The sequence below is a fragment of the Ranitomeya variabilis genome, chromosome 1 (genome assembly GCF_051348905.1).
Source record: "Ranitomeya variabilis isolate aRanVar5 chromosome 1, aRanVar5.hap1, whole genome shotgun sequence".
Classification (NCBI taxonomy): domain Eukaryota; kingdom Metazoa; phylum Chordata; class Amphibia; order Anura; family Dendrobatidae; genus Ranitomeya; species Ranitomeya variabilis.
Window position 1 is genome coordinate 913,944,162 of NC_135232.1, and position 17,436 is coordinate 913,961,597.

A 17,436-nucleotide genomic window follows, 5' to 3' on the forward strand; every position below is an offset into this window, starting at 1 on the left:
GGGGTCTGAAAATTTTGCAAGAATGGGGCCCTGAAATTCCTGGTGACAGCCCTGAGTTGATACAAGTAGAATTATGTCTTGCCTACAACATAAACATTTGTGCTGTAAACACATTGTCACAACTCTGCTGTCAGGTGTCCCGGGACCAAGAGCTCCTTCCGTGTCCCTAGGCTAGGGGCACCTTAGCTCGCCCTGCTCCTCAGATTACTTCTGGTGGTGAAGACGCCGTGGGCACTTACCATGCCTTAGCTCTTGAATCTGCCCTCAGTCTGTACTCTTCCCCACACAGGGAAGAGGGGAGTAATATTGTACCATAGTACACCAACCAGACTAAAGCGTAATACGAACAGGGTTAAAGAAAAATTCCAAACATACAAATGTTTACAATACAATCACATGTATAACAGAGGAATGTACCGGGGAGTGGACAATGGGGTTAAATCAAAGTAGGAGAAGAAAGACAGTCATCACATATTTAAAACCATACAGCATAAACTGTCTCTGACAATGAGTGCTAGCCAGGACCCAGTTTACATAGGAGATGGGAGTGGCTAACAGTACACAGCTGAGAGCCTTAACACTTCAGGAGCTCTCAACTGAACAGATTAACCCCTGAACTGCCACAAGAAATTTACACCATTTAATATGAAGGTGAAGCGCTTCCTAATAATGCAGCAGTAGGAGAAATCATACGCTGCTGTCTTCTGGCTCCTCTTTGTTATGGTAAACCCGTGACACATAGGCTCTATAAAGCTGAATTGTAATCAAATACTATTTGCCAGATGCAGGACAAAAGTATGCATAGTAAACTATGTCTATACAACTACTGTATATATGTAAAAATTATAAATTTTATAGAAAAATAATATTAAAAAACACTATGAGGCTATGTGCACACGTCAGGATTTTGTCAGGATTTTGTCAGGCTTTTTCATCAGGTTTTGTAGCCAAAACCAGGAGTGGGTGATAAATGCAGAAGTGGTGCATATGTTTCTATTATACTTTTCCTCTAATTGTTCCACTCCTGGTTTTGGCTACAAATCCTGAGGAAAAATCCTGACAAAATCCTGACGTGTGCACAAAGCCTCACTATTACTCAGTAAAAAAAATTCCCAACTCGATTGGTTTGGGAGCTGCTTATTAGGTATACTTATGTCCCGCATCTGGCAAATAGTATTTGATTACAATTCAGCTTTATAGAGCCTGTGTTTGCAGCACATATGATTATGTTGTAATCAAGATATAATTTTACTTGTATGTACTATAAGAGAATCAAACTTTTTATCACTGCTTGTCTCCTTCCTTATACTTGAAACCATAATTTAATAATTTATATACTTGTCTGAAGCAGCTCCCTAGCCAATCACATTCTGATTTTTTTCACTGAAACAGCAACATGTGTTTAAATGTAATTTTCAATAAAATGTATAACTTTTACATATATAGCTGTGCTGTCTCTTGGTTCTCCAAGAGATTTGAATACTTTCCCAGTCCAGACACAGAGTGGCTGCCACACTGACCATAGACACTAAAACACTATTTCACACATATATTACTTTTTTATTTGGATGAAGTATGATTTTTAGATGAAACCTCTCCATTTGAACAAAGCTAAATCTGGATAAGGTTGAGTAATTATGTAAATGCTTCTTGTTACTCATCTTGTACAGACTTTCTGCTGTATTATGTTTTCTTTGCTATTCACACGTACAATGAAGGAGAAATTGTAGAGGTTCTTACTTGTGATCTGTGTGCAGTTCATTTGCACCCTGCAGACATCAATGTGATTAGCAGCTTAGCGCTGAGTAACTGTCAGCCGAGCTCCCACAATGCACTGCTTTTAGCAGGAAGCAGGCAAATTTTAATTTTAGCTTGCTGCCTGAACAGATTAAAATGTGCAAGATTAGTAAAGCATAGTACTTGTAAAGATATTCTACATTTTGCTTTAATTTAATACATCAAATGTTGTAAATATGTTGAACAAAAGAGGAGTTTATTTAACTATAGAAATGTTTTCAGTATGTGAATTGGAATTCATTTTTTCAATTCGGTCTACATTAAAAAAATGTACATAACATATTAAAAAGATTGTCCAGATCTGTAAAATTAATGATCAATGCTTAGGATAGGTTATGAATCACAGATGGTGGGGGGCCAACACTGTGCACCCCCTCCAATCAACTATTATCAGGTCTGGTGATGGTGTTAGGGCAGGCCAGGGCAGTAGTCATGGCTGAGAGCAATCCCTGTATCACACCCTGACCTCGCCTCACAACGCAATATTGTCTTTCCTTCTGCATACCTGGGTTCTGGGACTCTGCGCCATCAGGGTCCTCCCTGGGCTGCTGAAGACTCCTTGTCGATGTTATCACACAAAGAGAGACACAGTCCAGCTCAACTTTAACAACAACTGCTTTACTTGGTTCTTTACACAGCACATCCGAGTTATTTCCAGCATCCACATCAAGTTTCACAACATGCAACTCCTCTTCTGTCCCTGTCCTTTTCTCTCGGTCACTAAGCCTGCTTCCGGGACGGACCATACCTTTTGATCCCTCAGCGTCCTCTGTTCAGCCCTACTCCATTTGAGGACTCCCTCAGCCTTTTCGCCCCAGTTCTGAGGGCATCAGCCCATGCAATAAGCTGCCACATGATGAGCAACCTGCCTGTACTGCTTAGCCTTTTCTAGCAACTGCAGTCCCACTAATACTGCACTGCTAGCACTGTTGCTTCTCCTGATGAGGTCCAGACCAGGGATGCTATATGGCTGGGCCTTATTCTTCTTCAATGTTGCATGGCATGGTGTAGCTAGCCCAAGTGAGCTGCACGGGCACCATGGCCCTAACTGAACACTATCAGGAAGTTCTTCCTGTCTTATCCACCGTTCCCTACCTATGTTATGTTTAACCATATACTATCAGAAACTCCTACTATGCTATGTACAATCCTATACTCTATGTGCCTCCATCTTGTGGCTAAACTAAGCACTTCACTTTCCCTACAATAAGACAGTATACACTGTGCAGCAGCAGCTAGGAAAGTATAAATAAATACACTCTTAACATATGCAGTAATAATAGAACAAGGACATAATTAAGGGGTAGGGGCACACATCAGTCCTTGTAACCCCTTACATTGGCAAAATGTAGCCAGTTTACAGAGCCAGAACAGCACAGCTCCATACACTGCGTAGAGGATGTTTTCAGGGACTGCAGGTCTCTGAACACCACCAATCAGATATTGATGAGCTTTCCTAAGTATATCTAAGTAGAGGACAATAACTTTAACCCCTTCACACTGAAGTCTTTTTTACCTTCCTGACCAGTTCAAACTCTTCAATTCTGACCAACATAACTTTATGAGGTAATAACTCTGGAACACTTCAATATAACAGAGTGAGACTTTTTTCATTACACATTGTGCAGTTGAAACCATAAGTTTAAATACACTATATAAACAGACACATACAGTATGCATGTTTTTCTCAATATCTGACATGAAATCGGAATAAACCTTTCCCATTTTAAGTCAATTACGATTACCATAATTATTAATATTTGCCAAATGCCAGAGTAATGAGAGAGAGAATGTTTAAGGTATTTTTACTACTTACTGCAAAGTCAAAAGTTTACATACATTTCATTAGTATTTGGTACGATTGCTCTTAAACTGAATGAGTTGGGCCAAATGTTTGGGATATCCTTCAACAAGCTTCTCACAATAGTTGGACGGAATTTGGGCCCAGTCCTCCTGACAAAACTGGTGTAACTCTTCCAGGTTGGTAGTTCGCCTTGCTCGCACCTGTCTTTTTAGCTTTGTCCATAAATTGAGATCATGGCTTTGTGATGGCCACTCCAAAACATTGACTTTGTTATCCTTAAGCCACTTTGTTACCATATTGGCAGTATGCTTTGGGTCATTGTCCATTTGGAAGACCAATTTCCACCCATGCTTTAACATCCTGGCTGAAGTCTTAAGATGTTGCTATAGTATTGCCACATAATCTTTTCTCATCATGCCAACTATTTTGTGAAGAGCACTAGTCCCTCCTGCAGCAAAAGAACCCAACAACAAGATACTGTCACCCCCATGTTTAACATTTGGGATGGTGTTCTTAGGCTTCCAAGCTTTTCCCTTTTTCCTCCAAATGTAACGATGGACATTATTCCCAAAAAGTTAAATTTTAGTTTCATCAGACCACAGGACATGTCTCCAAAATGAAATGACTGGCCTTTCAGCCCATGTTGATACAGTACTCGTTTCACTGTGAATATTGACACAATCTTACAAGCTTCTGCCATCATCTTCACAAGGTATTTTGCTTTTGCCCTTGGGTTGATATGCACATGTCAGACCAAAGCATGTTCATCTTTGGGACACAGAACCCGTCTCCTTCCTGAGCAGAATGATGGGTGGACATTCCCATCTTGTTAGTACTTGCATATAATTGTTTGTACAGATGAATGAGGCACCTTCAGGTATCTTCAATTTGTACCCAAGCATGAGTCAGACTTGTGGAAGTCCACAATTATCTTCCTGATATCTTGTCTGATTTTTTGAGACTTTCCCATGACGCTACACAAAGAAACAGTGTGTTTCAGGTGTGCATTAAAATTCATCCACATGTGTGTCTATAATTATTTCAGATGTTGCAAAAAAATCTATCAACAGCTTCCAAACACATGACATCATCATATGGGCAGTCCAGAATTGTTTAACCCCTTTCTACCATTGGATGTAATATTCCATCCATGTGGGGTGGGCCCTACTTCCCAAGGACGGAATAGTACATCCAGCGCGATCAGCCACGCTCACGGGGGGAGCGCGGCCGATCGTGGCCGGGTGTCAGCTGACTATCGCAGCTGACATCCAGCACTATGTGCCAAGAGCTCCTGGCACATTTACCCTCGGCACACTGCGATCAAAGATGATCTCAGTGTTCCGGCAGTATTGGGAAGCATCGCGCAGGGAGGGGGCTCCCTGCGTGCTTCCCTGAGACCCTCGGTTGCTCCAAGGGTCTCCTACCTCCTTCTCCCTGCAGGCCCTGGATCCAAAATGGCCACGGGGCTGCATCCAGGTCCTGCAGGGAGGTGGCTTACAAGCACCTGCTCAGAGCAGGCGCTGGTAAGCCTGCAGCCCTGCCTGTCAGATCGCTGATCTGACACAGTGCTGTGCAAAGTGTCAGATCAGCGATCTGACCCTATAGTATCATGTCCCCCCTGGGACAATGCAAAAAAGTAAAATAAAGAAAAATCACACGTGTAAAAAAAAATAAAAAAATTCCTAAATAAAAAAAAAAAATTGTTCCAATAAATACATTTCTTTATCTAAATAAAAAAAAATAAAAGTACACATATTTAATATCGCCGCGTCTGTAACTACCCCACCTATAAAACTGTCCCACTAGTTAACCCCTTCAGTGAACACGTCACAAAAAAAGAGGCAAAAAACAACGCTTTATTATCATACTGCCGAACAAAAAGTGGAATAACACGCGATCAAAAAAAAGGATATAAACATCCATGGTACCGCTGAAAATATCATCTTGTCCCGCAAAAAACGAGCTGCCATACAGCATCATCAGCAAAAAAATAAAAAAGTTATAGTCCTCAGAATAAAGCGATACAAAAATAATTATTTTTTATATAAAATTGTTTTTATCGTATGAAAGCGCCAAAACATAAAAAAATGATATAAGTGAGGTATCGCTGTAATTGTACTGACCCGAAGAATAAAACTGCTTTATCAATTTTACCAAACGCAGAACGGTATAAATGCCCTCCCCCAAAAGAAATTCATGAATAGCTGGTTTTTGGTCATTCTGCCTCACAAAAATCGGAATAAAAAGTGATCAAAAAATGTCATGTGCCCCAAAAATGGTTCCAATAAAAACGTCAACTCGTCCCGCAAAAAACAAGACCTCACATGACTCTGTGGACCAAAATATAGAAAAATTATAGCTCTCAAAATGTGGAGACGCAAAAATTATTTTTTGCAATAAAAAGCGTCTTTTAGTGGTGACAGCTGACAATCATAAAAATCCACTAAAATACCCGCTATAAATAGTAAATCAAACCCCCCTCATCACCCCCTTAGTTAGGGAAAAATAATAAAATTAAAATTTATTATTTATATCCATTTTCCCATTAGGGTTAGGGTTAGGGTTGGGGCTAAAGTTAGGGTTACGGTTGGGGCTAGGGTTAGGGTTAGGGTTGGGGCTAGGGTTAGGGTTGGGGCTAGGGTTAGGGTTGGAGCTAGGGTTAGTGTTAGGGCTAGGGTTAGGGTTGGGGCAAGGGTTAGGGCTACAGTTAGGGTTGGGGCTAAAGTTAGGGTTTAGGTTTGGGCTAAAGTTAGGGTTGGGGCTAAAGTTAGGGTTAGGGCTTGGATTACATTTATGGTTGGGATTAGGGTTAGGGGTGCGTCAGGGTTAGGGGTGTGGTAGGGTTACCATTGGGATTAGGGTTAGGGGTGTGTTTGGATTAGGGTTTCAGTTAGAATTGGGGGGTTTTCACTGTTCAAGCACATCAGGGGCTCCCAAACATGACATGGCGTCCGATCTCAATTCCAGCCAATTCTGCATTGAAAAAGTTCAAAAAAGTTCCTTCCCTTCCGAGCTCTCCCGTGCCCCTAAACAGGGGTTTACCCCAACATATGAGGTATCAGCGTACTCAGGACACATTGGACAACAACTTTTGGGGTCAAATTTCTCCTGTTACCCTTGGAAAAATACAAAACTGGGGGCTAAAAAATAATTTTTGTGGAAAAAAAAGATTTTTTATTTTCAAGGCTCTGCGTTATAAACTGTAGTGAAACACTTGGGGGTTCAAAGTTCTCATAACACATCTAGATAAGTTCCTTGGGGGGTCTAGTTTCCAATATGGGGTCACTTGTGGGGGGTTTCTACTGTTTAGCTACATCACTGGCTCTGCAAATGCAATGTGACACCTGCAGACCAATCCATCTAAGTCTGCATTCCAAATGGCGCTCCTTCCCTTCCGAGCTCTGCCATGCGCCCAAACGGTGGTTCCCCCCACATATTGGGTATCAGCATAATCAGGACACATTGTACAACAACTTTTGGGGTTTAATTTTAACTGTTACCCTTGGGAAAATAGAAAACTGGGGGCTAAAAAATAATTTTTGTGGGGAAAAAAAATAATTTTTATTTTCACGGCTCTGCGTTATAAACTGTAGTGAAACACTTGGGGATTCAAAGCTCTCACAACACATCTAGATGAGTTCCTTAGGGGGTCTACTTTCCAAAATGGTGTCATTTGTGTGGGAATTTCAATGTTTAGGCACATCAGTGGCTCTCCAAACGCAACATGGCGTCCCATCTCAATTCCAGTCAATTTTGCATTGAAAAGTCAAATGGCGCTCCTTCCCTTCCGAGCTCTGCCATGAGCCCAAACAGTGGATTACCCCCACAAATTGGTTATCAGCGTACTCAGGACAAATTGTACAACAACTTTTGCAGTCCAATTTCTTCCCTTCCCCTAGGAAAATAAAAAATTGGGGGCCAAAAAGTTCATTTTTGTGAAAAAATTTTATTTTTTATTTTTACGGCTCTGCATTATAAACTTCTGTGAAGCACTTCGTGGGTCAAAGTGCTCACCACACATCTAGATAAGTTCCTTAGGTGGTCTACTTTCCAAAATAGTGTCACTTGTGGGGGGTTTCAATGTTTAGGCACGACAGTGGCACTCCAAACGCAACATGACGTCCCATCTCAATTTCTGTCAATTTAGCATTGAATAGTCAAACGGCACCCCTTCCCTTCCGAGCTCTGCCATGCTCCCAAACAGTGGTTTACCCCCACATATGAGGTATCGGCGTACTCAGGAGAAATTGTACAACAACTTTTGGGGTCCAATTTCTTCCCTTGGGAAAATAAAAAATTGGGGACAAAAAGATCATTTTTGTGAAAAAATATGATTTTTTATTTTTACGGCTCTGCATTATAAACTTCTGTGAATCGCTTAATGGGTCAAAGTGCTCACCACTAGTGTTGAGCATTCCGATACTGCAAGTATCGGGTATCGGCCGATACTTGCTGTATCGGAATTCCGATACCGAGATCCGATATTTTTGTGATATCGGGTATCGGTATCGAAACAACATTAATGTAAAAATGTGTAAAAGAGAGAATTAAAATAAAAAATATTGCTATACTCACTCTCCGACGCAGCCTGCACCTTACCGAGGGAAGCGGCAGCGTTCTTTGTTTAAAATTCGCGCTTTTCTTTCCTTTACGTGAGTCCCGGCTTGTGATTGGTTGCGTGCCGCCCATGTGACCGGGACGCAACCAATCACAGCAAGCCGTGACGTAATTTCAGGTCCTTCAGGATTTTAAAATTACGTTCCGGCGTTGTGATTGGTTGCGTCGCAGTCACATGGGAGACGCAACCAATCACAGCAAGCCGTGACGTAATTTCAGGTCCTTAAGGATTTTAAAATTACGTCCCGGCTTTGTGATTGGTCCGCGTCCCGGCAACATGGCCGCCATTAACCAATCACAAGCCGTGACGTCACGGGAGGCTGGACACGCGCGCTTTTTAAAATGGGCGCGTGTCCAGCCTCCCGTGACGTCCCGGCTTGTGATTGGTTGCGCCGCGGTCAACCAATCACAAGCCGGGAGGCTGGACACGCGCCCATTTTAAAATTTTAAAATGCGCGCGTGTCCAGCCTCCCGGCTTGTGATTGGTTGACCGCGGCGCAACCAATCACAAGCCGGGACGTCACGGGAGGCTGGACACGCGCCCATTTTAAAAAGCGCGCGTGTCCAGCCTCCCGTGACGTCACGGCTTGTGATTGGTTAATGGCGGCCATGTTGCCGGGACGCGGACCAATCACAGCAAGCCGTGACGTAATTTCGTCACGGCTTGCTGTGATTGGTCCGCGTCCCGGCAACATGGCGCCGTGACCAATCATAAGCCGGGACGTCACTGGAGGCTGGACACGCGCGCTTTTTAAAATGGGCGCGTGTCCAGCCTCCCGTGACGTCCCGGCTTGTGATTGGTTAATGGCGGCCATGTTGCCGGGACGCGGACCAATCACAGCAAGCCGTGACGTAATTTCGTCACGGCTTGCTGTGATTGGTCCGCGTCCCGGCAACATGGCGCCAAGACCAATCATAAGCCGGGACGTCACTGGAGGCTGGACACGCGCGCTTTTTAAAATGGGCGCGTGTCCAGCCTCCCGTGACGTCCCGGCTTGTGATTGGTTAATGGCGGCCATGTTGCCGGGACGCGGACCAATCACAGCAAGCCGTGACGTAATTTCGTCACGGCTTGCTGTGATTGGTCCGCGTCCCGGCAACATGGCCGCCCTGACCAATCACAAGCCGGGACTTCACGTAACCAAGTAAAAGCGCGAATTTTAAACAAACAACGCTGCCGGTTCCCTCGCTGAGGTCCAGGCTGCGTCGGAAAGGTGAGTATAGCGATATTTTTTATTTTAATTCTTTCTTTTACACATTTATATGGATCCCAGGGCCTGAAGGAGAGTTTCCTCTCCTTCAGACCCTGGGAACCATCAGGAATACCGTCCGATACTTGAGTCCCATTGACTTGTATTGGTATCGGGTATCGGTATCGGATTGGATCCGATACTTTGCCGGTATCGGCCGATACTTTCCGATACCGATACTTTCAAGTATCGGACGGTATCGCTCAACACTACTCACCACACATCTAAATAAGTTCCTTAGGGTGTTTACTTTCCAAAATGGTGTCACTTGTGGGGGTTTCAATGTTTAGGCACATCAGGGGCTCTCCAAATGCAACATGGCGTCCCATCTCAATTCCAGTCAATTTTGTATTGAAAAGTCAAATGGCGCTCCTTCGCTTCCAAGCTCTGCCATGCGCCCAAACAGTGGTTTACCCCCATATATGGGGTATCAGCGTACTCATGACAAATTTTCCAACAACTTTTGGGGTCCATTTTCTCCTGTTACCCTTGGTAAAATCAAACAAATTGGAGCTGAAATAAATTTTGTGTGAAAAAAAGTTAAATGTTCATTTTTATTTAAACATTCCAAAAATTCCTGTGAAACACCTGAAGGGTTAATAAACTTTTTGAATGTGGTTTTGAGCACCTTGAGGGGTGGAGTTTTTAGAATGGTGTCACACTTGATTGATTTTTATCATATAGACCCCTCAAAATGACTTCAAATGAGATGTGGTCCCTAAAAAAAATGGTGTTGTAAAAATGAGAAATTGCTGGTCAACTTTTAACCCTTATAACTCCCTAACAAAAAAAATTTTGGTTCCAAAATTGTGCTGATGTAAAGTAGACATGTGGAAAATGTTACTTATTAAGTATTTTGTGTGACATATCTCTGTGATTTAATTGCATACAAATTCAAAGTTGGAAAATTGCAAAATTTTCCAAATTTTCGCCAAATTTCTGTTTTTTTCACAAATAAAGGCAGGTAATATAACATTTTTTTACCACTATCATGAAGTACAATATGTCTTAAAAAAATATTGGCAGAATCACTGGGATCCGTTGAAGTGTTCCAGAGTTATAACCTCATAAAAGGACAGTGGTCAGAATTGTAAAAAATGGCCCGGTCATTAACGTGCAAACCACCCTTGGGGCTTAAGGGATTTAAGGCATAGTAATCTGTGTGTATGTAAACTTTTGACTTTGCAGTAGGTAATAAAATGCCATAAAACATTCTCTCTCTTATTATTCTGACATTTGACAAATATTAATAATTATGGTAATCCTAATTGACCTAAAACGGGAAAAGTTTATTCTGATTTCATGTCAGATATTGATAAAAACATGCAAATGTGTCTTTTTATATAATGTATGCAATCTTCTAGTTTCAACTGTACTTCATGATAGTAGTAAATTTAGTACACATTTTTGAAACATATTATTTTTCTTGTCAGGAGATTAGAAGAGTTAAAAATGTATCAGGACTTTTTCATCTTTCCAACAAAATTTTCAAAAACAATTTTTTTAGGGACTCTATCACATTTGAAGTGACATTGAGAAGCCTATGTGACAGAAAATACCCAAAAGTGACCCCATTTTAATAACAGCACCCTTCAAAATGCTCAAAACCTCATTAAATAAGTTTATTAACCCTTTAGGTGCTTCACAGAAATTAAAGCAATGTGGAAGGAAAAAATTAAAATTTTCTCTTTTCAAAGGGGATAATAAAAGAACATGAGTAGAGCCCTTGCCCCTGAGGTGCCAGAAAAGGAGACTCCCATAACTAACCTTACTTTACAAACTACACCCCCAATGAATTAGTTTAGGGGTGCAGTGACACCACATGTGCTTCACAGAATTTTATACCATTGTTGAGTATTGAAAAAAAAAAATAATTACATTTTACCACTAAAATGTTGTTTTTGCCCCAAGTTTTTAATTTTATAAGGCCTAATGGGAAAAATTGAACCTCACAGCTTGTTGCACAATATATCTTGAGTGTGCCAATACCCCTCATGTAATCGGGAACTACTTTTAAGGCACAGTGGAAATCTCAGAAAGAAAGAGCACCATATTACAGTGCAGATTTTTCTGTTATGGTTTGCAGGTGCAATTTCACATTGGCACCATTGGACGGCGAAGAAAAAATAATTACATTTCTACCACAAAAAAATAGTTTTAGCCCCAGATTTGACATTTTCAAAGGTGAAAAGTTGGTAAAAATGGCACCAAATTTTGTCACACAATTCTTACTCAATGTGGCAATACCCCATATGTAGCTATATAGTACTGCTTAGCCACACAGCGAGACTTGGGAGGGAAGTGGTGCTATTTGACTAGAATAGTTTGCGGACCCCATATATAGAGCCGTTAATTGCCAGAAGAGCAAAATTCCCCCTCAAGTGACCCATTTTGGAAATTACACCCCTCTGGGAATTTATATACATGTGTAATGACAATTTTGACTCCATGGGTGTTTTCCAGAACCAAGCAACAATGGATTTTGATGAATGAAAAATTGCAAATCTGCCATTGTAGTGCCCAGTACATTGTACTGCTCTTACATTGTGCCCAGCTCGTGCTTCTGTAGGCACACACCCTTTAAATTAATTAGGCTCTCATCACTACAGAAATGCCAAAACTCTGAAGGCTAAATGTGATTTAGGTATGCTGTGGGTCTCAAAAGGTAGAGGGGCATCATGATACTCTGAGGGCAGAACATGTGCAGTGTATTTAGCACATGGCATATTTGTTGCCATTCTCTTGTAGCCTTGGGGCATGTGCAGTTGAAACTTTTTGTTCTTAAGATGGTGCACGCCAATGATGCCGTAGCCTGTTTGTTCCTCAACCGCTACAGCTGATAGATATTTACACAATTATATAAGATATTTATACAGAACTAACTGCACGATTGCTTTGCTGTACCCACCCTGATGAAGCCACATTTGTAGCGGCAATACGCATGGGGGAACATCCTTAACTGTTTGTTACCTTCCATGGTAGAAATATAAACCAGCTCACCCGTGATGCATAAACCAATCCTCGGGAGCACGGACCCGCTGTGTTCAGGCGTATAGAGTCCAAAAAGAAAAGAATGTCCAGCTTCACCGAATCCGTAAAAAATAGTTTTCTTTATTCACATACTATTGAGCATAGAGGATACAGACTTCAGCACAACCCATATGGGTAAGAATCTCAACGCGTTTCTGGAGACTAAGCTCCCTTAATCATGACAATGTCATGTCATGATTAAGGGAGCTTAGTCTCCAGAAATGCGTTGAGATTCTTACCCATATGGTTTGTGCTGAAGTCTGTATCCTCTATGCTCAATAGTATGTGAATAAAGAAAACTCTTTTTTATGGATTCAGTGAAGCTGGACATTCTTTTCTTTTTACCTTCCATGGTACCCTAACATGATATCCCTCTTAAAATTGGTTGTGCCGGTATAGTATATTTTGGAACCTATTGTGGCAGCTGAACTCACTCAGCAGTACACAGAGGTAGAAAACAGGAACACAGTCTCTTTGAATCTTCTGTTGGTTTATTATATAGCGGCATAAACCAACATGAAGGGAAATGTAAAACAGTGCCCTGCAGACAAAACAGTAAGACAACAAAAAAACAAAATGCTGTAACACAGTCCATACATTTGCATGGAGCTGCCCCTCTGAAGCAACACAGGTTCAGTCTTTCGTCTGTTGTGGATTCTGTTTGCGGGCTCCCTCTGGTGGTTACTGCTGGTACTGGGTGACTTTGGTGGGTTGCGGCCTTTGGTTTCCATCTGTCCATCAGAGGCTGGGTGTTTCCTATTTTACCTGGCCTTTCTGTCATTTCCCTTGCCGGCTATCAATGTGTTCAGATGTGCTCTGCTTGGTTCCTGCCTACCTGCTCCCAGATCTTTCAGGATAAGCTAAGTGCTGATTTTCAGTTGTTTGGTTTTTTTGTCCAGTGTTATGACCCCAATGGCGAGGGTCTCAGAGGAACGTGGAAGTCTGCAGAATACAAAAATCCAGCTCATAGGGCAGTGGTAACTGGGTTGACCATATATCTACTCCTAACGCCAACACTAGAAGTAGCCGGGGATCATTCCTACGTTGATTCTAGATGACATGCGCCAGCCGGAGAATCTAGCTACCCCTAGTAGAGGAAAACAAAGACCTTTCTTGCCTCCAGAGATGGGGACCCCAAAGCTGGATAGAAGCCCCCCACAAATAATGACGGTGAGGTAAGAGGAAATGACAAACACAGAAATGAACCAGGTTTAGCACAGAGAGGCCCGCTTACTAATAGCAGAATAAAGAAAGGTAACTTATATGGTCAACAAAAACCCTATCAAAATCCACACTGGAAATTCAAGAACCCCCGAACCGTCTAACGGTCCGGGGGGAGAACACCAGCCCCCCTAGAGCTTCCAGCAAAGGTCAGGATATAGATTAGGAACAAGCTGGACAAAAATACAAAACCAAAACAAATAGCAAAAAGCAAAAGGCAGACTTAGCTGATATAACTGGAACCAGGATCAGTAGACAAGAGCACAGCAGACTAGCTCTGATAACTACGTTGCCAGGCATAGAACTGAAGGTCCAGGGAGCTTATATAGCAACACCCCTAACTAGCGACCCAGGTGCGGATAAAAGGAATGACAGAAAAACCAGAGTAAAAAAACTAGTAACCACTAGAGGGAGCAAAAAGCAAATTCACAACAGTACCCCCCCCTTAGTGAGGGGTCACCGAACCCTCACCACGACCACCAGGGCGATCAGGATGAGCGGCATGAAAGGCACGAACTAAATCGGCCGCATGAACATCAGAGGCGACCACCCAGGAATTATCCTCCTGACCATAGCCCTTCCACTTGACCAGGTACTGAAGCCTCCGCCTGGAGAGGCGAGAATCCAAGATCTTCTCCACCACGTACTCCAACTCGCCCTCAACCAACACCGGAGCAGGAGGCTCAGCAGAAGGAACTACAGGCACAATGTACCGCCGCAACAAGGACCTATGAAATACATTGTGAATAGCAAACGACACAGGAAGATCCAGACGAAAAGATACAGGATTAAGGATTTCCAATATCTTGTAAGGCCCAATAAAACGAGGTTTAAATTTGGGAGAGGAGACCTTCATAGGAACAAAGCGGGAAGAAAGCCATACCAAATCCCCAACGCGTAGTCGGGGACCCACACCGCGGCGGCGGTTGGCAAAGCGCTGAGCCTTCTCCTGTGACAACTTCAAGTTGTCCACCACATGATTCCAGATCTGCTGCAACCTATCCACCACAGAATCCACCCCAGGACAGTCAGAAGGCTCCACATGACCCGAAGAAAAACGAGGATGGAAACCAGAGTTGCAGAAAAAAGGCGAAACCAAGGTGGCGGAACTAGCCCGATTATTAAGGGCAAACTCAGCCAACGGCAAGAATGTCACCCAATCGTCCTGATCAGCAGAGACAAAACACCTCAAATAAGCCTCCAAAGTCTGATTAGTTCGCTCCGTCTGTCCATTAGTCTGAGGATGGAAAGCAGACGAAAACGACAAATCAATGCCCATCCTACTACAAAAGGATCGCCAGAACCTGGAAACGAACTGGGATCCTCTGTCTGACACAATATTCTCAGGGATGCCGTGCAAACGAACCACGTTCTGAAAAAACACAGGAACCAGATCGGAAGAGGAAGGCAGCTTAGGCAAAGGAACCAAATGGACCATCTTGGAAAAGCGATCACATATCACCCAGATAACGGACATGCCCTGAGATAGCGGAAGATCAGAAATGAAATCCATGGAGATATGTGTCCAAGGTCTCTTCGGGACAGGCAAGGGCAAGAGCAAACCGCTGGCACGAGAACAGCAAGGCTTAGCTCGAGCACAAGTCCCACAGGACTGCACAAATGACCGCACATCCCTTGACAAGGAAGGCCACCAAAAGGACCTGGCCACCAGATCTCTGGTGCCAAAAATTCCCGGGTGACCTGCCAACACCGAGGAATGAACCTCGGAAATGACTCTGCTGGTCCACTTATCCGGGACAAACAGTCTGTCAGGTGGACAAGACTCAGGCCTATCAGCCTGAAATCTCTGCAACACACGTCGCAGATCCGGAGAAATAGCTGACAAGATAACTCCATCTTTAAGAATACCAACAGGATCAGCGACTCCAGGAGCATCAGGCACAAAGCTCCTAGAAAGAGCATCGGCCTTCACATTCTTTGAACCTGGTAAATACGAGACAACAAAATCAAAGCGGGAGAAAAACAATGACCAGCGGGCCTGTCTCGGATTAAGGCGTTTAGCAGACTCGAGATACATCAGATTTTTGTGATCAGTCAAGACCACCACACGATGCTTAGCACCCTCGAGCCAATGACGCCACTCCTCAAATGCCCATTTCATGGCCAACAACTCCCGATTGCCCACATCATAATTTCGCTCGGCAGGCGAAAACTTCCTAGAGAAAAAGGCACAAGGTTTCATAACAGAGCAACCAGGGCCTCTCTGCGACAAAACGGCCCCTGCCCCAATCTCCGAAGCATCCACCTCAACCTGAAAGGGAAGTGAGACGTCAGGCTGGCACAAAACAGGCGCCGAAGTAAACCGGCGTTTCAACTCCTGGAAAGCCTCCACGGCAGCAGGAGCCCAGTTAGCTACATCGGAGCCCTTCTTGGTCATATCCGTCAAAGGTTTCACAATGCTAGAAAAATTAGCGATAAAACGACGGTAGAAGTTAGCGAAGCCCAAGAACTTCTGAAGACTCTTAACTGACGAGGGCTGAGTCCAATCAAGAATAGCTCGGACCTTGACTGGGTCCATCTCCACAGCAGAAGGGGAAAAAATGAACCCCAAAAAGGGAACCTTCTGTACACCAAAGAGACACTTTGAGCCCTTGACAAACAAAGAATTTTCACGCAAAGTTTTAAAGACCAACCTGACCTGCTCCACATGCGAATCCCAATTATCAGAAAAAACCAAAATATCATCCAGATAAACAATCAAAAATTTATCCAGATACTTCCGGAAAATGTCATGCATAAAGGACTGAAAAACTGAAGGCGCATTGGAGAGCCCAAAAGGCATCACCAAGTACTCAAAATGACCTTCGGGCGTATTGAATGCGGTTTTCCATTCATCACCTTGCTTAATGCGCACAAGGTTGTACGCACCACGAAGGTCTATCTTGGTGAACCACTTGGCACCCTTAATCCGGGCAAACAAGTCAGACAACAGCGGTAAAGGATACTGAAACTTGACAGTGATCTTATTTAAAAGCCGATAATCAATACAAGGTCTCAAAGATCCGTCCTTTTTTGCCACAAAAAAGAATCCCGCACCAAGAGGGGAAGAAGACGGACGAATATGTCCTTTCTCCAGAGACTCCTTGATATATGAACGCATAGCGGTATGTTCAGGTACCGACAGATTAAACAGTCTTCCCTTAGGAAATTTACTGCCTGGGATCAAATCTATAGCACAGTCACAGTCCCTATGAGGAGGCAGTGCACTGGACTCAGACTCACTGAAGACATCCTGATAATCAGACAAATACTCCGGAACTTCCGAAGGCGTAGAGGAAGCAATAGACACAGGCAGGGAATCCCCATGAATACCACGACAGCCCCAACTTGAGACTGACATAGCCTTCCAGTCCAGGACTGGATTATGGGTCTGTAACCATGGCAGCCCTAAAACAACCAAATCATGCATTTTATGTAAAACCAGGAAACGTATCACCTCGCGGTGTTCAGGAGTCATGCACATGGTAACCTGTGTCCAATACTGCGGTTTATTTGCTGCCAATGGTGTAGCATCAATACCCCTAAGAGGAATAGGATTTTCTAATGGTTCAAGAGTAAAACCACAGTGCTTAGCAAATGAGAGATCCATGAGACTCAGGGCAGCACCTGAATCTACAAACGCCATGACAGGATAAGATGACAGTGAGCAAATCAAAGTTACAGACAGAATAAATTTAGGTTGCAAATTACCAACGG